Here is a 26,512-nt window from a genome sequence, read left to right on the forward strand (position 1 = left end):
CTGGTATTTGGGCTCCCCAATCCTGTTCCCCCATCCTGTTATGTGCTGCCTTCATCTCTATCCTGGTATGCATGGCACGCCTCATTTCTTTCCTGGTATGCATGGCACCCCTCAACCTCAATTCTGGTGCGCATGGCACCCCTCACCCTCAATCCTGGTACGCATGGCACCCCTCACCCTCAATCCTGGTACGCATGGCACCCCTCACCCCCAATCCTGATATGCATGGCACTCCTCACTCTCAATCCTGTATGCATGGCACCCTTCACTCCCAATCCTGGTATGCATGGCACCGCTCATCCCCAATCCTGGTATGCATGGCACCCCTCATCCAAAATCCTGGTATGCATTTAACCCCTCATCCCTATCCTGGTATGTATGGTACCCCTCATCCTGGAATGCATGGTACCCCTCATCCCTATCCTGATATAAATGGTACCCGTCATCCCTATCCTGGTATGCATGGCCCCTCATCCAAATCCTGGTATGCATGGCCCCCCCAGATCCCTATCCTGGTATGCATGGTACACCTCATCCCTATCCTGGTATGCATGGAACCCCTCATCCATATCCTGTATGCATGGCACCTCTCACCCCCAATCCTGGTATGCATGGCACCCCTCATCCCCAATCCTAGTATGCACGGCAAACTCCTCCCCAATCCTGGTATGCATGGCACCCCTCATCCCAATCTTGGCATGCCCTATGCCCCTCAACCTGGTATGCAGGGCTCCCTCATACCCAATTCTGGTATGCATGGTACCCCATCCCTCCTCCCTATCCTGGTATCTATGGTAACTCTCATCCTGGTATGCATGGTACCCCTCATCTGAATCGTTGTATGCATGGCCCCCCCAGATCTCTATCCTGGTATGCATGGTACCCCTCATCCCCCAATCCTGGCATGCATCGTACCCCTCATCCGACAATCCTGGTATGCATGGCACCCCTCACTACCAATCCTGTATGCATGGCACCTCTCACCCCCAATCCTGGTATGCATGGCACCCCTCATCCCCAATCCTAGTATGCACGGCACCCCTCATCTGAATCGTTGTATGCATGGCCCCCCCAGGTTAGTAATGGAGAGGCGTCTATAAGACACCCCCATTACTAACCCCATAGTCAAAGTTAAAAAAAAACACAAACACCCAGAATAAAGTCCTTTAATTGAAATAAAGACACAATTCTTTATTGTTCTAAATTAAACCATACTTACCGTCACGCCCATTCCAGCTGAAGCCAACGATCTCCTGAAATAAAAGAAAAATAATAAAGCAACATCATCCTTACCTTTCCATGGTTCCCATGACAGCTTCAGCTCTGCTACATCTAGATGACAGGCTGGACCGCAGCAGAACGCTGCCATCCAGCCTGTCATTCCGCAGACACTGAGAAGCGCAGGCTTGCTTGCGCTCCACAGTGTCTCTCTGTGAGGGCATCCAGGTGAGCCGAGTTAATGTCCAATGAACTCGGCTCACCTCATGCACGTCACTGACAGCGTGGGAAAATTCTCCTGCACTCAGCGCTTGAGCGTGGGAGAATTCTCACGCTGAAGCGCTGAGTGCAGGAGAATTTTCCCACGCTGTCAGTGACGTGCATGAGGTGAGCTGAGTTCATTGGACATGAGCTCACCTCATGCACGTCACTGACAGCGTGGGAGAATTCTCCTGCACTCAGCGGTTCAGCGTGAGAATTTTCCCACGCTGTCAGTGACGTGCCTGAGGTGAGCCGAGTTCATTGGACATGAACTCGGCTCATCTGGATGCCGTCACATAGAGATGCCGAGGAGCGCAAGCAAGCCTGCGCTTCTCAGTGTCTGCGGGATGACAGGCTGGATGGCAGCTTTCTGCTGCGGTCCAGCCTGTCATCTCGATGTAGCAGAGCTGAAGCTGTCGTGGGAACCATGGAAAGGTAAGGATTATGTTGCTTTATTATTTTTCTTTTATTGCAGGGGATCGTTGGCTTCAGCTGGAATGGGCGTGATTGTAAGTATGGTTTAATTTAGAACAATAAAGAATTGTGTCTTTATTTCAATTAAAGGACTTTATTCTGGGTGTTTGTGGTTTTTTTTAACTTTGACTATGGGGTTAGTAATGGGGGTGTCTTATAGACGCCTCTCCATTACTAACCTGGGCTTGATGTCAGCTGGCATTATAAGCTGACATCAACCCCAGGCCTATTACCCCACTGCCACCGCTACAGGGCAGTGGGAAGAGCGAGGCTAAGTGCCAGAATTGGCGCATCCTATGGATGTGCCATTTCTGGGGTGGCTGATGGCTGGTGTTTTCTATTCTAAATTGTCGGGTACCGCTGCTGAATTGCCAGCCGGCTTTTTTAAAGAGACGGTGCATGAAAACACTAATATTTTTTTTAATAAATCCTTTACACTAAATGACAAGTACAGTAATCAACACTGTCACTGTACTTCTTATATATGTGACTGACATGTTTCTATCTATCTAATCTATGTGTGAAGCTCTATTCTTTCGGTTCTAAATTGTCGGGTACCGATGTACGCCGCTGTTGAATTGCCGGCTTTTCATGTTTCACTGTGAGCACTGTTCCCATCGATTTGGGCAATCACTGTAATGCCACAACGACCATGGCTGTGGCATTACAGTGAGTGGCAGACAATCCCTGCATGATTGGTGCTCTAAATAGCGCCAGACATGCAGGACACGCTTTTGGTGCACGAGCAGTTATCAAACATAACCTCGAACAGCCGAATTTTTTGCAAATCGTTCGGGTTCGTCGAACAACTCGAACACCGCCCAAAACAGCTCGAATTTGAGATTGGCGAACAGTTCTAGTCGAACACCGCTCATCTCTACCCCTCATCCCTATCCTGTTATGCATGGTACCCCTCATACCTATCCTGGTATGCATGGTACCCATCATCTGAATCCTTGTATGCATGGCCTCCCCAGATCCCTATCTGAGTATGCATGATACCCCTCATCCCCCAATCCTGGCAGGCATGGTACCCCTCATCCCTCAATCCTGGTATGCATGGCACCCCCAATCCCCAATCCCAGTATGCATGGTATCCCTCATCCCTATCCTGGTATACATGGTACCCCTCATCCCTATCCTGGTATGCATGTTACCCCTTTTCCGAATCCTGGTATGCATGGCCCCCCCAGATCCCTGTCCTGGTATGCATGGCACACCTCATCCCCAAATCCTGGAATGCATGGTACCCTCATCCCCCAATCCTCGTATGCATGGTACCCATCATACCTATCATAGTATGTATGGTACCCCTTATCCTGGTATGCATGATACCCCTCTTTCCTATCCTGGTATGCAAGACACCCCATTCCCAATCCAGGTATGCATGTTATCCCTCATTCCTTTCCTGGTATACATGTTACCCCTCATTCTTATCCTGGTATGCATGGTATCCCTCATCCGAATCCCTGTATGCATGTCCATCCCAGATCCCTATCCTGGTATGCATGGTACCCTTCATCCCCCAATTCTGGTATGCATGGTACCCCTCATCCCCCAATTCTTGTTTGATTGGTATCCCTCACCGCTCAATCCTGGTATGCATGGCACTCCTCATCCCCCAATCCTGGTATGCATGGCAAGCCACATCCCCCAATTCTGGTATGCATGACACCCCCCCATCCCCAATCCTGGTATGCATTGTATTCCTCATCCCTATCATGGTATACATGGTACCTCTCATTCCTATCCTGGTATGCATGGTACCCCTCATCCAAATCCTTGTATGCATGGCCCCCCTGAACTCTATCCTGGTATGCATTGCACCCTTCATCCCCCAATCCTGGTTTGCATGGTACCCCTCATCCCCCAATACTGGTATGCATGGTGCCTCTCATCACTATCCTGGTATGTATGGTACCCATCTTCCAGGTATGATTGTTACCCCTCATCCCTATACTGATTTGCAAGGCACCCCATCCCTCAACCTGGTATGCATGGTATCACTTATCCCTTTCCTGGTATACATGGTACCTCTCATTCCTATCCTGGTATGCATGGTACCCCTCATCCAAATCCTTGTATGCATGGCCCCCCTGAACTCTATCCTGGTATGCATTGCACCCTTCATCCCCCAATCCTGGTATGCATGGTACCCCTCATCCCCCAATCCTGGTATGCATGGCACCCCTCATCCTTAATACTGGTATGCATGGCACCCCTCATCCCGAATCCTGGTATGCATGGTATCCCTCATACCTATCCTGGTATACATGATACCCCTCATCCCTATCCTGGTATGCATGGTACCCCCAGATCCCTATCCTGGTATGCATAGCACCCCTCATTCCCCTATCCTGGTATGCATGGTACCCCTCATCCCCCAATCCTGGAATGCATGGTGCCCCTCATCACTATCCTGGTATGTATGGTACCCCTCATCAAGATATGCATGGAACCCTCATCACTATCCTGGTATGCAAGGCACCCCATCCCTCATCCTGGTATTCATAGTATCCCTCATCCCTCTCTTGGTATACATAGTACCCCTCATCCCTATCCTGGTATGCATGGTACCCCTCATCCGAATCCTTGTATGCATGGCCCCCCAGATCCCTATCTTGGTATGCATGCTACCCTTCATCCCCCTATCCTGGTATGCATGGCATTCCTCATCCCCTAATCCTGGTATGCATGGTACCCCTCATCCCCCAATCCTGGTATGCATGGTACCCCTCGCCCCTCAATCCTGGTATGCATGTCACCCCTCATCCCCCAATCCTGGTAATCATGACACCCCACATCCCCAATCCTGGTTTACCTGGCACCCCACATCCCCATTCCTGGTGTGCATGGCACCACTAATCCCCCAATCCAGGTATGCATGGTACCCCTCACCCCTCAATCCTTGTATGCATGGCACCGCTCATCCCCCAATCCTGGTATGCATGGCACCCCTCATCCCCAATCCTCATATGCATGGCACCCCTCATACCCAATCCTGGTATGCATGGCTCCCCCATCCAAAATTCTGGTATGAATGGCACCACACATCCCCAATCCTGGTATGCATGGCACCCCTCACCCTCAATCCTCGTAGGGATGGTGCCCCTCACCATTAATCCTGGTGTGCATGGCACCCCCCCAATCCTGGTATGCATGGCACCCCTGACCACCAATCCTGTATGCATGGTACCTCTCACCCCCAATCCTGGTATTCAAGGCACACCTCATCCCTAATCCTGGTATGCATGGCACCCTCATCCCCAATCCTGGTATGCATGGCACCCCTCATCCCAATCTTGGCATGCATGGCGCCCCTCATTCTGGTATGCATGGCTCCCTCATACCCATTCCTGGTATGCATGGTACCCCATCCCTGCTTCCTATCCTGGTATGTATGGTACCCCTCATCCTGGTATGCATGGTACCCCTCATCTCTATCCTGTTATGCATGGTACTCCTTATCCCAATCCTGGTATGCATGGTACCCATCATCCGAATCCTTGTATGCATGGCCCTCCAGATCCCTATCCTAGTATGCATGGTACCCCTCATCCCCCAATCCTGGTAGGCATGGTACCCCTCATCCCTCAATCTTGGTATGCATGGTACCCCATACTCCTCAATCCTGGTATGCATGGCACCCCTTATCCCCCAATCCTGGTATGCATGGCACCTCTCATCCCAAATCCTCGTATGCATGGCACCCCTCATGCCCAATCCTGGAATGCATGGCACCCCCATCCCTGTCCTGATATACATGGTACCCCTCATCCCTATCCTGGTATGCATGGTACCCCTCACCTCTCAATCCTGGTATGCCTGGCACCCCTCATTCCTATCCTGTTATGCATGGTACCCCTCATCCCTATCCTGTTATGCATGGTACTCCTTATCCCTATCCTGGTATGCATGGTACCCATCATCCGAATCCTTGAATGCATGGCCCCCCCAGATCCCTATCCTGGTATGCATGATACCCCTCATCCCCCAATCCTGGTAGTCATGGTACCCCTCATCATTCAATCTTGGTATGCATGGTACCCCTCACCCCTCTCCTGGTATGCATGGCAGCCCTCATCCCCCAATCCTGGTGTGCATGGCACCCCTCATGCCCAATCCTGGTATGCATGGCACCCCCCATCCCCAAACCTGGTATGCATGGTATCCCTTATCCCTATCCTGGTATACATGGTACCCCTCATCCCTATTCTGGTATGCATGGTACCCCTCACCCCTCAATCCTGGTAAGCCTGGCACCCCTCATCCTCCAATCCTGGTATGCATGGCACCCTTCATCCCCCAATCCTGGTTTGCATGGCACCCGTCATCCCCAATCCTCGTATACATGGTACCCCTCATCCCTATCCTGGTATGCATGTAACTCACCCAGGGAGTTATGGGGGACTCGGTACCCGGGCCTTTACCTTCTTGGGACGTCTCAGCGGTCGTATCCCGGGCCCATACCCTGGAGTCACTCTTAAAAGGGAGTTGTTGCTTGAAGGGATGATAAACAGTTTTGTCTCGTGAGGCCACCTGTGGTTCCTGGTAATTGATACGAGTGCTGATGCAGACCTCCTGGGGTGATGGGATGGCATCTGAGATGTTTCTGCTCCCCACAGGTGGAGCGGGCCCTGGGGCAGGGTTGATGGAAGGGATGCAGGTGAGAGGTTGCCCAGCCGGGTCAGGGAAGAATAACAGGCATGCACACAGGGGATTCACTTCAGTACCTTTACTAATGTAAATGGCAGGTATGGTCCAGGGTACTTAGTACGAAGGGTGCACTTCTGGACTCTCCCCAGTGAGCGGGTAATAGGCCTCCTGATCCGTTTCTTCCTCTCTCTCTCTGAAGCTCCTGACCAGCCTGGAACTAGGCCTAGCTTCTGTACTGTTTCACTCTCTCACCTGTCTGCATGGTAGTAAAAACTTTTCTCTGGCTACCACTATCCCTGGATGCTGGGGCTTTCATGGTTCCTAGTTCTGTAGATGATTGTAGCTTCAGGTTGACCAGGGGTCTGGAATCCTTCTGGTATACCGGTTATTTCTACTGGGCATAGAGGACCCTGTAGGCGCGGACCCGGTGTCCGGCTTGTGTTCTGTGGTGCGCTTAAGATGCCCCTCTGCCCCCTTAACTCCTCTCTCCTCTCCTTGCCTCCGGCCACGCTCTAGGCCCAAATGCTTCAGCACATACTTTAGGCCTTGGCTTGCCCTCAGCACAGCAGCTCAACAGGTGTTGCCTCTTCACTGATCTCAAGTGCCAGCACACTCTCCCTACCTAACTCCACCCTCCACTATATATATCCCTAACAGGGCTCCCTCTGGTGGTATGGGGTGGAAGGGTGGAGGTGTCTGTGTGTACTAAGGGCCTCTTGTGGAGAAGTCCGTCCAGGCACCCTTTTGGGTACTGTGGTACCTGTGTGTAGCAGGGTGCCACATTCCCCCCTAGTACAACTCAGTACTCCTGGACTGAAGCATTTTTTTTTTTTGTTAACAGGTCACAACAACAATTACGATAACAGTAACACATATCAAAGTTACAGTGAGTCCCATAACCAGGTGTCCATCTCACTGGTGAAGGTGCAACATGAATAGCATGAGGGACCAGTCTGAAAACCCTCAATGTAGGCCCTGGGCGTGGCTACAGGGCATAAGTGATCCAGGTGTTGGACCACGTCTTCGGCCACGCCAAACAGGTTTTTGTTCAGTGGTCTCTTAATATAAAACCAATAGGGGGCACTTTAATAAGTGCAACTATTTACAATGGACAGTTTTTGGCTGCTCACAGTCCTCAGCCTGCAAGTCTTTATACCCTTTACGGGTAACTAAATGCACACATATAACTTTTTCAGTTCACACAAACAATGCTATACCCTTCCGGGTAGCTATTTACACTGTATGCATTTTGTACCTTATTCCCTATACCTGGTAGGGATTTGGCCTTGTGTGCTGCGTGTGGATCTACGTAGAACTGGGGTGGTACTGGTGTCTGTGCATGCACTATCCGCTAACCTATCTACGTGCAGGTAAGTTATAGAACTGCCTCAACCTCTCCATAGGACTGGCAAGTGCACTGTTTACTGGATCCTCAGGTTCTGCTTCAACTGGTGATCCTTCTCTTACTGGGGACGCTTCCTGTTCCTGAACAGGTTTTTCCAGGGCGCTCACAGGTTCTTCTTGTGGTGGAGGTTCTTCTGGTGGCTGACAGAAGTGTATCACTGGTATGATAACTGCTCCATCGAGTTGAGGCCAGTCCGCGGGGAAGTCTCCTAGAACTTTATGAACTACATCTTCCTTGGGTTTTCCCGGTATTATAAGAAGTACTTCTTCCTCAAGTGTTTTCAGTTGACATGGGCACAATTTCAAATGGTCTCTTGAGACTGTTGTGGTTGTCCTACCCCCATCCTTGCTGATCAGGCAGGTTTTGATGTTGTCAAATCCGGAATTTAACACGGTGTAGGGCTCTCTTTCCCACTGGTCATCGAGCTTGTGACCTCTTCTTTTCCGCTTTAGCACTATTTCTCTGGGTGCCAAGGGTTCTGCTGGTACATGCTTGTTATATTGGTCTTCTTGTCTTTCCCTTACTTTGTTTAGGTTGTCTTCAACACAGGCCTTTACTTTCCTGCTCCGCTCTTGCCGATTTGTGTCCCAGTCTTCAGTGGACATATCTGCATCAGGTTTGACCACTCCGAGTTTCAGGTCTATGGGCAATTTTCCGGGCCTTGCTCTCATAAGGTACGCTGTGGTACAGTTAGTAGAACTCACAGGTATGTGGTTATACAGGTCCACCAGGTCAGGTAGTTTGTCTGGCCACTGGTTCCTTTCTTTCAAAGGTAGGGTTTTTAACAGGTCAATGATGATGTAATTCATTTTCTCGCACATACCGTTGGTTTGAGGATGATATGGTGTAGTCCGGATCTTCTTACATCCATACAGGTGACAGAATTCTTTAAACAGCTCAGCTTCAAAGGCAGGGCCTTGATATGTTAGCACCTTGTCCGGGTATCCATGGGGCCTGCAGAAGTAGGTTTGGAATGTTCTTGCTGCAGTTTCTGCTGTCAGATCCTTGACAGGGGCTACCACCAGGAACTGGGAATAGTGATCCACCATGGTCAGGGCATAGGAATAGCCTGATCTGCTGGGTGACAGTTTGACGTGATCCAGAGCGACAATCTCCAGGGGTTGGGTAGTTTTGATGGACTGCAAGGGTGCTTTCTGACTTCCGTAGTCTTTCCTTCTGAGGCTACAGGGCCCACAATTCCGGCACCACCTTTCTATGGAACTCCGCATTCCAACCCAATAGAACCGGTCCTTCAGCAGGGTTTCCAGCTTCTTCCAGCCAAAATGACCTGCTTGGTCATGGTAGGCCTCTAGCACCATCTGGATATCCGTCCTGGGCACTACAATCTGCCACACCATTTCATGGGTTGTAGGTTTGACATACCTCCTGCACAGCTTTTCTCTGTAGATGAACAGCCAACTTCTCTCATTCCACAGGTGTTTGGCTTGTGGAGGAGCATCCTTCTCCAGGTGAGAACCTTCTTGGATTATCAGTCCTTTGATTAGGCTGACAACCGGGTCACTGTCCTGGGTCTCCTTCCAGCTGTGATGAGGTAAAGGGTTTAGCGTCTTACCATGACGTCTTCTGGAGGTGTGTTGCTTGTGGACCATTCCATTTCTGTGGAAAGCAGGTTATTCAGTTTCTTCTAGGTCATCCACTTCATCCTCAATGTCCGACTGGTGGGGCAATCTTGACAGGGCATCAGCATTGGTGTTCTTGTGACCTGCCCGGTACTTGATTGTGAACTGTTAATTCGACAATCTGGCCACCCAGCGCTGTTCCATGGCTCCCAACCTGGCTGTCTCCAGGTGTGTCAAGGGGTTATTGTCGGTAAAGGCTGTAAATTTAGTTGAGGCTAGGTAATGTTTGAATCTTTCGGTGATAGCCCAGACCAAGGCCAGGAACTCCAGCTTGAAGGAACTGTAATTCTCCGGGTTCCTCTCAGTAGGGCGAAGCTTCCTACTGGCATAGGCAATCACCTTTTCTCTGCCATTTTGCTTCTGGGACAACACAGCTCCCAAGTCCCTCATTGCTGGCATCTGTGTATAACAGGAAAGGTTGGCTGTAGTCGGGGTAAGCCAGGATTTCCTCACCGGTTAGGGATTCCTTCATTAATGCAAAGGAATGGGGGACTTTTACCTCTTTTGGACTGTCCTACTAGGAGATCTTGTAAAGGTGCTGCCTTTTTGGTGTAGTCCTTAATGAACCTCCTGTAGTACCCGACCAGTCCCAGAAATTGATGCACCTCTTTGATGTTCCTTGGTTTAGGCTACTTCTGGATGGCAGTGACCTTCTCCTGGTCTGGTGCTACCCCCTCTGAGCTGACTACGTGCCCCAGGTACTGAACCTTCCATTTGAGCAGGTGGCACTTGGAAGGTTTTAGTTTCATCCCATACCGGGACAATGCCACAAATACCTCCGCCAGGTGCTTTAGATGGTCTTCATACGTCCTCGAGTACACAATAACATCATCCAGGTATAGCAGCATTGTCTCAAAGTTCCGGTGTCACAAGCAACACTCCATCAACCTCTAAAATGCTCCGGGTGCGTTGCAGAGTCCAAATGGCATGCTGTTGAATTCGCATATTCCCATCAGGGTGGTGAAGGCTGTCTTCTCCCGGTCTTCCTCAGCAACAGAGACTTGCCAGTACCCGCTAGTGAGATCCAATGTGGAGAAATAATTGGCAGATTTTAGTGCAGCCAGGGATTTCTCTATACTGGGCAAAAGGTATGCATCCTTATGTGTTATTCGATTAATTTGTCTATAATCTACACACATCCTCATGCTACCGTCCTTCTTTCTGACCAGGACCAGGGGAGCTGCCCAGGGGCTACAGCTATCCCTTACTACCCCTGCCTTTTCATGTCATGCAACATTTCTTTTGCTTTTTGGTAATGTGCTGGTGGTATGGGTCTGTAACTCTCCTTAATGGGTGGATGGTTACCTGTGGGTATGTGGTGTTGTACCCCTTTGAGCCTTCCAAAATCAAGTGAGTGTTTACTAAACACTAGAGATGAGCGTTGTTCTACTCGAACTGTTCGCCAATCTCAAATTCGAGCTGTTTTGGGCGGTGTTCGAGCCGTTCGGCGAACACGAACAATTTGAGAAAAATTTGGCTGTTCGAGGTTATGTTCGATAACTGTTCGTGCACCAAAATCATAACTGGATTTTTTCTCAGTAATGATGAAAATTAATGTTAATACGCAGTTTGAGTGTACAGCGGGGTGGGGGGAGGGGCAGGGGATGGATCTCTGCAGGAACAATGAAGATCTCCATTTTTTTTTCTCTTTCCCGCATTTGCAGTGGGGAGGTGCAATCTGTCAGCCTATCAGCAGCGCACACACGGAGCGAAGTGCTTTTTTTCACACAAGCAAGGGCATGTGTCATTGGCAGTGTATGTCACATGTCCTTGCCCTATAAGACCAAGCCATTTTCCCCGTCGCCACCATTTTCTCACTGCTGCAGCTGCGTGTTAGACGGCACCGCTGTTGCTGTGTGCGCTATACCTTGTTAATTTCAAGCCAATTTTCGCACAAATATACAGATAGCTTGGGAGTAGGGAATAGTTGTGATTGCAGTCCTTTTAAGGACTAGGTTACAGCATTTCCTACGACTTTTATCAGGGAGGTCTGTGCTCTTAAATAGATAGGTTGTGGGAGTAAAGACTAATTGTAATTGGAGTCCTTTTCAGGACTAGGTTACATGAGTTCCTATCAGTTTTTGCCAGGCAGGTCTGTGCCAGTGCTGTGCAAGTTTTTTTCACAGCATTTAGCTGAATCTAGCAAAGCTAATCCTTTTTGGCCTATTGCAGAGTGTGTTAGTCAGTGGAGTAGCCTATCTGTGTTGCAAGATATAACACCTGTGTATAGAAAACCAATTTTTTACTGCACCTAGTGAAGTAAAATCATTTGGGCATAGCATCATTCTATTAGTCCATCTATACTGACCTCCATCAGGTTGCAAACTGAATATAATTTTTTTCTGCATCTAGCTCTGAAAAAATATTTGGGCTTCTAGCAGTGTGTGGGACTTGGTCTATTAGTCCATCTATACTGACCTCCATCAGGTTGCAAATTAAAAATAATTTTTTTCTTCATTTAGCTCTGAAAAAATATTTGGGCTTCTAGCAGTGTGTGGGACTTGTTCTATTAGTCCTTCTATACTGACCTCCAGCAGGTTGCAAATTGAATATAATTTTTTTCTGCATCTAGCTCTGAAAAAATAGGTGGGCTTCTAGCGGTGTGTGGGACTTGGTCTATTAGTCCATCTATACTGACCTCCATCAGGTTGCAAATTAAAAATAATTTTTTTCTGCATCTAGCTCTGAAAAAATATTTGGGCTTCTAGCAGTGTGTGGGACTTGGTCTATTAGTCCATCTATACTGACCTCCATCAGGTTGCAAATTAAAAATAATTTTTTTCTGCATCTAGCTCTGAAAAAATATTTGGGCTTCTAGCAGTGTGTGGGACTTGGTCTATTAGTCCATCTATACTGACCTCCATCAGGTTGCAAATTAAAAATATTTTTTTTCTGCATCTAGCTCTGAAAAAATATTTGGGCTTCTAGCAGTGTGTGGGACTTGGTCTATTAGTCCATCTATACTGACCTCCATCAGGTTGCAAATTAAAAATAATTTTTTTCTTCATTTAGCTCTGAAAAAATATTTGGGCTTCTAGCAGTGTGTGGGACTTGTTCTATTAGTCCTTCTATACTGACCTCCAGCAGGTTGCAAATTGAATATAATTTTTTTCTGCATCTAGCTCTGAAAAAATATTTGGGCTTCTAGCGGTGTGTGGGACTTGGTCTATTAGTCCATCTATACTGACCTCCATCAGGTTGCAAATTAAAGATAATTTTTTTCTGCATCTTGCTCTGAAAAAATAGTTGGGCTTCTAGCAGTGTGTGAGACTTGGTCTATTAGTCCATCTATACTGACCTCCATCAGGTTGCAAATTAAAAATAATTTTTTTCTGCATCTAGCTCTGAAAAAATATTTGGGCTTCTAGCGGTGTGTGGGACTTGGTCTATTAGTCCATCTATACTGACCTCCATCAGGTTGCAAATTAAAAATAATTTTTTTCTGCATCTAGCTCTGAAAAAATATTTGGGCTTCTAGCAGTGTGTGGGACTTGGTCTGTTAGTCCATCTATACTGACCTCCATCAGGTTGCAAATTAAAAATATTTTTTTTCTTCATTTAGCTCTGAAAAAATATTTGGGCTTCTAGCAGTGTGTGGGACTTGTTCTATTAGTCCTTCTATACTGACCTCCAGCAGGTTGCAAATTGAATATAATTTTTTTCTGCATCTAGCTCTGAAAAAATAGTTGGGCTTCTAGCGGTGTGTGGGACTTGGTCTATTAGTCCATCTATACTGACCTCCATCAGGTTGCAAATTAAAAATAATTTTTTTCTGCATCTAGCTCTGAAAAAATATTTGGGCTTCTAGCAGTGTGTGGGACTTGGTCTATTAGTCCATCTATACTGACCTCCATCAGGTTGCAATTTAAAAATAATTTTTATCTGCATCTACAGTACCTCTGAAAAAATATTTGGGCTTCTAGCAGTGTGTGGGACTATTTGTATTAGTCCATCTATACTGACCTCCATCAGGTTGCAAATTCAAAATAATTTTTTTCTGCATCTAACCCAGCCAATAGTTTTGGCCTAATACCACAGTTTGGCCACTCAGCTCTGCTCGGTTACCATCCATTGTTTTTTTGTGCAAACAACTCCAGAGTTGTGAATTAGTTAACCACCAAAATGAGTGGAAAAAGGCCTGCTGCTGGTGGAAAGGGGAATAGGCGTGTTGGGAAGGGGAAAAAAGGTTGTGTCCGTGGGGTAGGTGTTAAAGCAACAGTAACATCTGCAGAAGAAAGACCATCTTCCAGCCAAACTAAAATGTCTACTTCTTTTAGCGGACAATGTGATAAGATCCCTTTCTTACGGCCACGCCAATCGCTACAAATTCCAGATGAGGCACAAAAACAGCAGGTGCTTCAACGGATATCAAGTGCTCCTTGAAGTGGGCTCTCCTCCACATCAACTTCAACATCACAAATACTCCAGTCCTCAAAGGTGTCACCCAAATCGCACTTGCTTCCTCACAGCTCCCAAATCTCCAGCTGCCCGTCTGAGTATGAGGTAGAACAGATGGTTGAGTCTGCAGAGCTGTTTACTCATACTATAGCCTGGGAATCAGAGGTCGACTCCAGCGCTTCTGTGAATCCAGACGAGGAAATGATCTGCACTGATGCCCAGAATCTTTATGAGTCGGATCCAGGACCAGACGCAGAAGGTTCTGACCATAATGTAGACCCTCATTCCCAAACTGTAACTCCTGTTGGTGGAGACAATGAGGAAGACGATGATAAGACTCAAATACCTGATTGGAGCGACAACTTTAGTTTTTTGTCAGGGCAGGAACAGGTTGGCTCTGAGGACGACGGGTGTGATAACGCACAGGGTGATGATGATGAGGTCGGAGATCCCACTTACTGTCAACCCACAGTCAGCCAAGAGATGAGGTCAGCAGAGGAGGTGGAGGAAGATGCTAGTGACGACGAGGTCAGGTTGCGCCTTCCTTGACAGAGACGTAGTACTGGAAGCACGTCAACAACTGCATCCTCAAACACAACTCTGCCTCTCACCACAAGTCGTGGTGGCTCTTCAGGTCGCATGGGTGCTAAGCCTTGCATAGCCTGGGCATTTTTTCAGATCGATAAAGATGACCCAACTCGTGTTATCTGTAACATTTGTCAGCAAAAGCTAAGTAGAGGCCAAAAAATACATAGTTTGAGTACTTCATGCATGAACCGGCACATGGACATGAAGCATAAGTTGCAGTTGGAAGCTCAGTGTGCTACAATGCGGCTTAGCCGGCCGGGCCAATCACCGTCTGCCATATCTTGTGCATCCGCGGCCTCTTCATCCTCTGTGACTGGGGGGACAGCAGTCACACCTGTTTTGGGGCGCAGACCTGCCACCTCTTTACCCGCAACAGCCAGCGTGATTGGCAGGTCATCATTTTCTTTGGAGGTGGTAACACCAGCTGGTGTTGAGCGCTGTCCGACATCGATAGCACCACCTTTGGATCAAGGCAACCTAACATGTCCGCCTGCATCTTCCTCACAGACCGGCAGTTTGCCGGGGACACCCTTATCAACCCCGTCTAAGCACAATAGCCAGCCCTCGGTCCCTCAGATGTGGACAAGTAAAAGACCATTTCCTCCTAGCCATGAGAAAGCTAAGAGGTTGAATTTCACCATCTGCAAGCTCTTGGCTACAGAAATGCTGCCTTTCCGCCTGGTGGACACAGAGGATTTTCGAGACCTTATGTCCGTCGCAGTGCCCCAGTACCAGATGCCCAGTCGGCACTACTTCTCAAAGAAAGGTGTGCCTGCGCTCCACCAGCATGTCGCACACAACATCACCGCTTCTTTGAGAAACTCTGTGTGTGACAGGGTGCATTTCACCACAGACACTTGGACGAGTAGGCATGGACAGGGGCGTTACATGTCGCTGAATGGGCACTGGGTAACTATGGTGACAGCAGGACAAGGGGCTGCTGTCCAAGTCTTGCCGTCCCCACGAGTTGTGCGTCAATCCTCTTTATGTCAAAGTTCCTCCACTGCTTCTGCCTCCTCAACCTCCTCTCGGTCTTCCACCTGCACCCAAAGCCTGTCTGGTCATGCCACAAGCTTTCTAACTGCGCAGAAGGGATCCTGCACACCTCCTTACTATGCTGGCAGTAGGGCTCAACGTCATCAGGCGGTTTTTACATTGAAATGTCTGGGAAATGTGAGTCACACAGCTGAGGAGTTGTGGTCAGCTCTGGAGAACCAATTTCATGAATGGTTGTCTCCACTGGACCTGAAACCAGGGAAGGCCGTGTGCGACAATGCTGCAAACCTGGGTGCGGCCCTTCGCCGGGGCAATGTCACACACGTGCCTTGTATGGCTCACGTGTTGAACCTGGTTGTCCAGCAATTTTTAGCCCACTATCCCAGACTAGATGGCCTTCTGCAGAGGGCACGGTCGCTGTGTGCTCACTTCCGCCGTTCGCATCCCGCAGCTCAGCGACTTACATCTCTACAGAAGTCGTTGGGCCTGCCACTTCACCGGCTAAAATGCGATGTGCCTACCCGGTGGAATTCAACTCTGCACATGTTGCAGCGACTGTGGCAGCACCGACAAGCCCTGGTGCAATACATTCTGACGTATAGCCTGGGCCAACGAGATTCAGAGGTGGGGCAAATCACGCTGGAGGAGTGGTCTCAGATCAGGGACCTATGCACCCTTCTGCACAGTTTTGAAATTGCGACGAAGATGTTTAGTGCTGACGATGCCATTATCAGCATGACTATTCCGGTGATTTACATGCTGGAGCACATGTTAAACAGAATTCGGAGTCAGGTGGTGGCACAAGAGGAGGTGGAGGAAGTAGAGAAGGAGGAGTTGTATGCGGAAGGGCTAACATCTGCAAGGTCCAGACGGTCGGCAGCACCAAGGCGGCAGGCATGTGAGGGTGGGGGAGATGGTTTTACCAGGGCGCATGGTAGCAGCCAAACTAGTGAGGAAGGTGCAGGAGCCCAGGAATAAGTGGAGGACGAACTGATGGAAGACTCATCAGATGAGGGAGACCTTGATCACATTTCTGTTGTGCGAGGTTGGGGGGAGAGGACAGAGGAAGGAAGCATGATTGTTACCTCGCCACCAACACAACAGGGACTTGGTGCTCCTGTATGCGCAACACACATGAGTGCCTTCTTGCTGCACTACCTGCAACATGACCCTCGAATTGTGAGAATTAGAAATAATCCTGACTACTGGGTTGCCACACTGTTAGATCCCCGGTACAAAAGTAAATTTGCAGAAATTATTCCTGCCATAGAAAGGGATGCACGCATGCAGGAGTATCAGCAGAGACTGTTGCAGAATCTTACATGTGCTTTTCCACAAAATACCAGTGGTGCACGTAGTGAATCTCACAGTTCCAACTTGCCAACCGTGGGACCGTCAAGTGTTCAGCACTCAAACCGTAACAGAACCACAGTATCTGCTGGTAACATCAATTTTGCGGAATCATTTCACCACTTTTTTAGCCCATCCTTTGCAAGGCCACAGGAGACAAGAAGTCTGACACATAGTCAACGCCTAGAGACGATGGTACAGGAGTATCTCCAAGTAAACATTGAAGCCACGACTGTGTCACTGGACCCTTGCTCTTTTTGGGCTTCCAATCTGGATAAATGGCCGGAGCTAGCCACTTACGCCTTGGAGATCTTGTCATGCCCCGCAGCCAGCGTTCTGTCTGAACGTGTGTTCAGCGCTGCTGGTGGTGTGCTGACAGATAAGCGCACGCGGCTCTCCACTGATAATGTAGACAGACTCACGTTCATAAAGATGAACAAATCATGGATCCGAAACGACTTTTCTACCCCTGTGTCATCCTGGGGAGAGTAAAAGCTTGATGATTGGTTAAAATCACCCTACCAACCGTTTTAAGCTTTCAAATTACTAATCATGTTTATCTGTATCTTGACTGGAAAATAATTTGGGCTTTGTAGCAGTGTGCAGCACTGATCCTATTAGGCCATCTATACTAAAGCTTCACCAGATTTAAAATTAAAAATAATTTTTAGCTGCATCTAGCCCGGAAAATAATTTTGGGCCTCCGAGATGCGCAAGGCACATAAGTGCCTTCTTGCTGCACTACCTGCAGCATGACCCTCATATTGTCAGAATTCGAAGTAATCATGACTACTGGGTTGCCACACTCTTAGAACCCCCAAACTTTTCGATCAACCTTTTCATTTTAATAAAGACCAAAAAAATGGTCATTTTTGAAATTATAAGCATTAGCAGGTTGTTAGAAACTGAAATCAAACAGTTTTCAACTCAAAACTTTATTCTAGGTGATGTTACATTTTCACATAGGACCCCTTGTTCGAAAGGAGCTTCTGAACTCTCTCGTCCATTGAATTTGTCAGGTTTTGGATGGTTTCTGCTTCAATTGTTTTGCATGAGGACAGAATACCCTCCCAGAGCTGTTGCTTAGATGTGAACTGCCTCCCGCCATCATAGACACTCCTTTTAATGATGCTCCAAAGGTTCTGAATGGGGTAGAGGTCAGGGGAGCATGGGGGTCACACCATAAGTTTGTCCCCTTTTATGCCCATATCAGCCAGAGATGCAGATGTTTTATGTGCAGCATGAGATGGTGCATTATCATGCAGAAAAATGATCTTGCTGTGAAATACACGGTTCTTCTTCTTGAACCATGGCAGGAAGTGCTGTTTGAGAAAATCCACATACATTATGGAGTTCATCTTTAGCGCCTTCAGGGATCCTAAAGGGGCCGACAATCTCTCTCCCCATGATTCCAGCCCAAAACATTACTCCACCTCCTCCTTGTTGGCGCTGTAGCCGTGTTTGCGTGGGGTGTCCATCAACCAGCCATCCTCCACTCCATCCATCTGGACCATCGAGCGCTGCACGGCACTCATCCGTGAACAAAACAGTTTTGAAATCAGTCTTCATGTAATGTTTGGCCCACTGGAGCCGTTTCTGCTTGTGTGAAGTGGATAGAGGAGGTCGACAGGATGGCGCATGCACAGCTGCAAACCTCTGAAGGACCCTGCATCTTGTTGTTCGGGGGACGTTGGAGGCACAAGCAGCTTCAAAAACTTGTCTGCTGCTATGACAAGGCTTTTTTGCCGCTGCTCTTTCAACCTGACTTAATTGCCTGTAGGAAAGAGTCCTCAATTTGCCCTTATCAGCACGCACACGTGTGTACTGTGAATCAGCTACATACTTCTTGATTGCCAAGACACTTCATCCTGATCATCGCACAATGTTGATTGTAGTCATGCCTTGACCTAAACACTCCACAATTTGTTGCTTCTCAGCAGCCGACACATCCTTTTTCTTTCCCATTTTGGCAGAAAATGTAGGCTGCTTAATAATGTGAGAGAGCCTTCTTAAGTAGTCTTGCCTTTCATTGGACACACCTGCCAAACTAATTAGCACAGGTGTCTGCAATTGCTTACAGTGATATAAAGAGCCCTGACACACATCACCATCAATGAGTTTAACTGACAAACAAACAAATTCTTCACTTATCACTCCTAAACACTTTTTGTATAATAATTTGGAACGCAGTGTACATGTGCTTTTCCACAAAACACCAGTGGTTCACGTAGTGAATCTTACAGTTCTAACTTGCCAACCGTGGTCTGTATGGAGTTGTTCAATAAAGGGCCCAAAATTAAATAACATAGATGGGAGAGGTCTCTATGAATAGGAATTCCTAAGTATTTGATACCCTGTGAGGGCCAGGCAAAGGGAAAGTTGGACTGGATGGAATCCTATATGGATTTGGGGAGGGAGACATCGAGGGCCTCAGACTTCGCTGCATTGATTTTAAAATTTTATCATGTAACAAAGTGATCTATTTCAGCCATAACAGCATGGATGGATATATGTGATTGAGTGATATATACTAGGACATCATCAGCAAATAGAGAGCAGTTGTACTCGGTGCCTCCCACCTCAATCCACCTAATATTGGGGTTATGGCGAATTGATGAGAGCAGGTGCTCCGTCACTAGGATGTATAAGAGAGGGGACAGAGGACATCACTGCCTTGTCCCATTGGTGATTGTGAAAGGTGATGAAAATGTTCTGACGCACCCCCTGGGCCTTGGGACACCCGGAGCCGGACCCTTTTTGGTGGATGCTGGTGGTTGTAGTCTTCGTGGCGGCGACCCAGTTCCGTGGCTCAGGGCGGTCAAACCAGTGGCGGAACTATTTATGTGGTTTTCATGTTTAAATGTCCGACTACGCCACCCGTGGATTGCGGTCAGAGTGAACCGCCGCTACAGGGCAGACCACTGAGGCTGGTGTTGTGGGTGCAGCAGAGCGTAGCATAACTCCCCACAGGAGGAGTATAGCCTCAGGGCAGTGTATGCGGAGGATGGGGGTGATGGTGCAGGGCAGCAGCAGTAACGACACGGAGTCAGTGATGCAGTTCAGGGCCTTTACTCACAGTTCTTATTATCCAGACCACGTCTGCAGGTAACGGCTGCCCACGTCGTACTGTGCTCACCAGGTGAGGGGCTCAGACAACTCCCAGATAACTTTGGAGCACTTCACAGGACCCCCTTTGTGTGTCCTTTGTCTGGCCTTTCTTACCAACACTTCTGTCCGGCTGCCTCGGGCCTCCTCTTGGTAAACTTGGCGCCAGTTTCCCTGACCCTATGTGGTGCCTTCCTAGCGGGTGTAGCGAGGGGCTGCGCCACATAAAATGTCAGAGCCTCCGGTTTCTAGCTGAGGGTCGTTTCCTGCCTCCACTAGTTCGGGGACCGGTCTCCCCCTTTGGCCTGACCCATCCACGCAGGTGGATTCGGGCGTGCGGTGGCGACTCGCCCGTCCGCACCCCTGGGATCCCTTTATTCCTCGTTCCTGGAGCCTTCTCCGCTCCTCTTCCTTCCTTCTCCCTCTTCCAGGCCTGGGCCTCTGTTACTAGGCCCGCCTCCGGAGCAGAGCTCATGCAGAGCCCCTGCTCCCTGCCACTTCTGCTCAGACTTCTCTGCACTGAACTAAGATGGTGCCCACCTTTTATACTCCCTTCTCAATGCACCCAGGAACTGCTTCCTCCCTGCTCCTGCACTACAGGGTTCCCCTTCCTCAGTGTTCCCTCCCCCCACTCCAGCCAGGGACAGGGACTGTCGTGCCCATCTCAGGGGCATATTGGTCGCCCTGCCCCACGGCAATGTGGTGTAATGCATGCAGGTGTCGGGTCCTGATCCACACTCCATCCTTACCTGAGAGTGAGATATCACACCTCTGGGTGAGGTGCAATACGTCTGTAGCAACCGAGCCCTCAGGGTGCTACAGTTCCATTTATCTTCAGCCTAGGTGACGTATTGCGATACAGGGCCGTGATTTTGGCTATAAAAGGGTTCCCTAGACCCCTACCCCAAGCTTTTTAAGAGAATCATATATGGCGTGCCAGGAGACTCTATGGAATGCTTTCTCAGCATCCAACGAGAGTATCTAATTACAAATTTTTAACTGCATCTAGCCCAGGAAATACTTTGTGCCTAGTAGCAGTGTCTGCTAGTGAGCGGATTATCCCGGCTGTTAAGCAAGCTGCACCACCTGTAGTTTAGACACTTAATTTTTTCAAAGGAAATGCTTCGGGACCATGGGATACTTAGTGAAGAGCATCAGGAGGCACCCCAAGGCATAGGGGCTGGGACTGGCAGTAGGATGCCTTGCGGTGGACAGCCGAGCTCGATCCTTATAAAAGCTTTTTAACTGCAGCAGCTTTAGTGGACGCTACTGGAGCTGGAATTACCGCGGCTGCTGGCATGAGACTTGCCCTCCAATAGATCCTTGTAAATGGATTTAAAGTGTATTCATTCAAATTAGAGAGACAATTTAAATTAAAAAGCTTAGAGCTGCCTCCACCACAGGGGGGCTCGCTCGACCCACCAGCGGACAGGCACCAGTATTGGGAGAGGGGGGCTGGCCGTCAGGGTTCACCGCGGCTCTGGCACAAACCCGGCGACACGGAGGTGGCACGGGCAGGAGCGGACTGGCCGTGTCGGCTTCTCACTTTTTGGATTTTAGAAGGGCATGACATGCCTATATCTGTGTCTCCCCCTCCTTTTACTCCTCCACCTCTTTTATTTTCGCATGACTATATGTACTTGTCACTTTTCCATGTGTTAGTTGTGTCTTCTGAGCAGTTTGTCAGCTTTTGGACACCTTTGAAGGTGTTTTCTATGTGTTTCTATGTGTTTTTGTTTGCCTGCCATTGGTTTTAACGGTGTTCGAAGGTGTTCGACGAACAGTTCGACGAACAGTTCGGCGAACACACGGGTGTTCGACGAACCGAACCGAACTCGAACACTACGGGGGTGGCTCAACACTACTAAACACCAGTTCATATTCCTGAACCACTCTGTAGACACCGTGTTTTTGATGGACAGGAGTGGCGTCAATTCCAACATGGAGCTGTTGACACCATTCCTCCAGCTGGGTTTTGGAGTCATTGTCCTCCACCGTATCTGGTGGGGTCAAGGATTCCACTGTGTGTATGGCATTATTATTCACAGTATACAGTCTGGCAACAGTGGCAAATCTTGGCAATTTGACTTCCTCCTCCCCAAAATTTAGGAGGCGTACGAGTACCCTCCCATTGTGCACATCAACTACCCCTCTAGCAGTTAGGAGTGTAGGTCAGTGCTTTGAGTTAACGGGCTCTACTGCCGCCTGGTAGTACTGTCCCTTGAGACCTATTGCTGCCCTACACCAAATCAGCATTTCACTTAGTGGGGTAATAACAATGGGTATCGGGTCTGTCACCCATACGTTACCAATCTCACCACCTGTTAGTTTTACCTGTTGCTGGTACAGGAGGGCGCGAATTTCCTTCTGGAGCACCTTCCTCTGCCCTGGTCTGGCAGTGTCAGCAATCTGTTGGAGTAAGAACAACACTTCTCCCAAACAGTTACCAACAACATTTGTACCAAGTATCATATATGGGTTTGTATCACCAGGGTTAGACTCTATTACAATCAGTCCTTAACCCCGACTAGGTTAAGAGGAAGGCCATTGGAGGCATACACAGAGAGGTTTGGGTCTGGCGGGTGGAGTTCATCTATGGACCAGTACCTTTTGTAGAGGACATCAGGTATGATGGTTACCTGTGACCCAGTGTCCAGTAGTGCAGGTGTTGCTATTCCGTCCAGCACGATGGACCGGAAAGGCCTTCCTCCTACAAACCGGTCGTACCAGCTCGATCGACCTGGTTGATCTACTCCTGGGTGTCGGCCCTTGGCGCCAGGGTTTGCCCGTTTAAAGGACAGGTCCATGTGGTGTGGCCTGCCTTGTGGCAACGGTAGCAAATGAGTTCACCTGGAGGGCGAGGTCGGTCGTTGGTTTTCCCACGGGGTGGAGGGCGTTGGTTTTCCCACGGGGTGGCGTTGTCCTCCTTCTTCTCCTCATCCAGGGGACATCCTCAGGACTGTCGGCGAGTAGGATCCTTCCATCCAGCTCAGGCTCCGTTTGTAGCTGCAGGGCGCTCAGGACAGTGGTCAGGGTTTTACTTAGCTGACCCACTTCAGAGCGCAGGCTGTCCAGCTCGCTAGGGGATGCTGTTTGCACTTTTGCCTCAGCCGCTAATGAAGGGGCAGTGAGTGCTGTGGGCATTGGGGTGGCCCCACCCTGGTAACGCTGGATAGAAGTATCTGATATTTCCTGGGGCTGAAGGCCCTTAATAGCCATGTCCTTCAGGGCGTCAAAGGTGGCATTTGGATAATCTAAGGCCCACCACCGTACAGTTCTGCTCTCCTCCTGGGACCTTAACCCCCGGATGAGTTGTTCTATCAGCATTTTGTCCACATCATGTATGCTGGCTGGACTAACCTGTTTCAGGGCCCGCAGGGCCTCTTGTAAACGCCAGGCATAGTCCCGGATACTGTCCTCAGGTTTCTGGGTACAGTGGTAGAACCTCATCCGAAGATCTGTCTCAGTGCGGTTTTCAAAAACAGTTTGCAGTCTGTTAAATACAATAGATACAGATTCCTGGTCTGCGGCTGGCCAGGTTTCAACTTCCCACTCTGCGGCACCAGTCAATTGTCCCAGCACAACAGTGGCTCTCTGTTTACCAGTCATTGAGTACATGTCCAATACACTGCATATTTTTCTTTTGGACTGAAAGGGTGTCTGGTTTGCCATCATACTGGGGAAGCCATTTCGCTCCGGGGATGTACGGCAGGGCCATGGGTATCATTGGAGTCACGAACCCTGCCGGTGGGGCGGCTGCTCCTGCCTGAGCAGCGCCGGGCGAGAGTTGAGCATCGGGAGTGTTTTCCGGTGCTCCGGCGTTTTGCTGGTCATCGGTCATGGGTGCGCCCCCCCCCAGTAAACCGTAGCCTACATTCTTTGCTTTTATCGGGTATGCCGCAGCTCCGCAGATCGCGGTCTCCTTCCAGGGCCTGACGCTTCCTAGTGCGGCATCAGAGCGTGAGGCGGGGCTTGGGCGTCTTGCGCTACCAATGGTCACACCTCTCTGGTTCCCACGGTTACGCCCCTCTTCTTCCCGCGCGGTGACGCGGTAATGGCGGCGATGTACACCACAGTTCAAACACAGTTCAAATACGGCACACAGTACCCAGTGGCAATGGGCACGAAATCCTGTTTGTGACGCCAGGAAGAGATGACTCGCCCAGGGGGATATGGGGGACTCGGTACCCGGGCCTTTACCTTCTTGGGATGTCACAGCGGTCGGCTCCCGGGCCCGTACCCTGGGGTCACTCTTAAATGGGGGTTGTTGCTTGAAGGGATGATAAACGGTTTTGTCTCTTGACGCCACCTGTGGTTCCTGGTAATGGGTACCAGAGCTGAGATGTTTTGCTCCAAAAAGGCGGAGCGGGCCCTGGAGCAGGGTTGATGGAAGGGATGCAGGTGAGAGGTGGCCCAGCCGGGTCAGGGGAGAATAACAGGCACGCACACAGGGGATTCGCTTCAGTACCTTTATTAGTGTAAACGGCAGGTATGGTCCAGGGTACTTAGTACGAAGGGTGCACTTCTGGACTCTCCACAGTGAGCGGGTAATAGGCCTCCTGATCCGTTTCTTCCTCTCTCTCTCTGAAGCTCCTGACCAGCCTGGAACTAGGCCTAGCTTCTGTACTGTTTCACTCTCTCACCTGTCGGCATGGTAGTAAGAACTTTTCTCTGGCTACCACTATCCCTGGATGCTGGGGCCTTCATGGTTCCTAGTTCTGTAGATGATTGTAGCTTCAGGTTGACCAGGGGTCTGGAATCCTCCTGGTATACCGGTTATTCCTACTGGGCATAGAGGACCCTGTAGGCACGAACCCGGTGTCCGGCTTGTGTTCTTGGGTGAGCTTAAGATGCCCCTCTGCCCCCTTAACTCCTCTCTCCTCTCCTTGCCTCCGGCCACGCTCTAGGCCCAAAGGCTTCAGCATGTGCTTTAGGCCTTGGCTTCCCATCAGCACAGCAGCTCAACAGGTGCTGCCTCTTCACTGATCTCAAGTGCCAGCACACTACCTAACTCCACCCTCCACTATATATATACCTAACTGGGCTCTGTCTGGTGGTATGAGGTGGAAGGGTGGAGGTGTCTGTATGTACTAAGGGCCTCTTGTGGAGAAGTCCTTCCATGCACCATTTTGGGTCCTGTGGCACACATGGTACCCCTCATCCGATACCTTATATGCATGGCGCCCCCAGATTCCTATCCTGGTATGTATCGCACCCCTCATTCCCCAATCCTGGTATGCATGGTACCCCTCATCCCCCAATCCTGGTATGCATGGTACCCCTCTTCCCCCAATCCTGGTATGCATGGTACCCATCATCGGTATCCTGGTATGTATGGTACCCCTCATCAAGGTATGCATGGTACCCCTCATCCCTATCCTGGTATGCAAGGCACCCCATCCCTCATCCTGGTATGCATGGTACCCCTCATCCCTGTCCTGGTATGCATGGTACCCCTCATCCGAATCCTTGTATGCATGGCCCCCCCAGATCCCTATCCTTTTATGCATGGTACTCTTCATCCCCCAATCCTGGTATGCATGGTACCCCTCATCCCCCAAACCTTGTATGCATGGTACCCCTCACCCCTCAATCCTGGTATGCATGGCATTCTTCATCCCCCAATCCTGGTATGCATGGTACCACTCATCCCCTAATCCTAGTATGCATGGTACCCCTCAACCCATCAATCCTGGTATGCATGGCACCGCTCATCCCCCAATCCTGGTATGCATGGCACCCCACATCCCCAATCCTAGTTTGCATTGCACCCCTCATCCCCAATCCTGGTATGCATGGCACCCCTCATCCCCCAATTCTGGTATGCATGGCACCCCAAATCCCGAATCCTGGTATGCATTGCACCCCTCATCCCCAATACTGGCATGCATGGCACCCCTCATCCCTATCCTGGTATGCAAGGCACCCCTCAACCCCTATTCTGGTATGTATGGTACCCTTCATCCTTGTATGCATGGTAACTCTCATCCCTATCCTGGTATGCAAGGCACCCCATCCCTCATCCTGGTATGCATCGTATCCCTCATCCCTATCCTGGTTTACCTGGTACCCCTCATCCCTATCCTGGCATGCATGGTACCCCTCATCTGAATTCTTGTATGCGTGGCTCCCCCAGATTCCAATTGTGGTGTGCATGGTACCCATCATCCTCCAATCCTGGTATGCATGGTATCCCTCATCCCCCAATCCTGGTATGCATGGTACCCCTCACCCCTCAATCCTGGTATGCATGGTACCGCTCATACCCCAATCCTGGTATGCATGGCACCCCTCATCCCCAATCCTCGTATGCATTGCACCCCTCATCCCCAATCCTGGTATGCATGGCTCCCCCCATCCTCAATACTGGTATGCATGGCACCACCCATCCCCAATCCTGGTATGCATGGCACCCCTCACC

This window comes from Phyllobates terribilis, unplaced genomic scaffold, assembly GCF_046119375.1.
Source record: "Phyllobates terribilis strain yellow unplaced genomic scaffold, ASM4611937v1 Scaffold_1__5_contigs__length_1240528914, whole genome shotgun sequence".
NCBI classification, from domain to species: Eukaryota; Metazoa; Chordata; class Amphibia; order Anura; family Dendrobatidae; genus Phyllobates; species Phyllobates terribilis.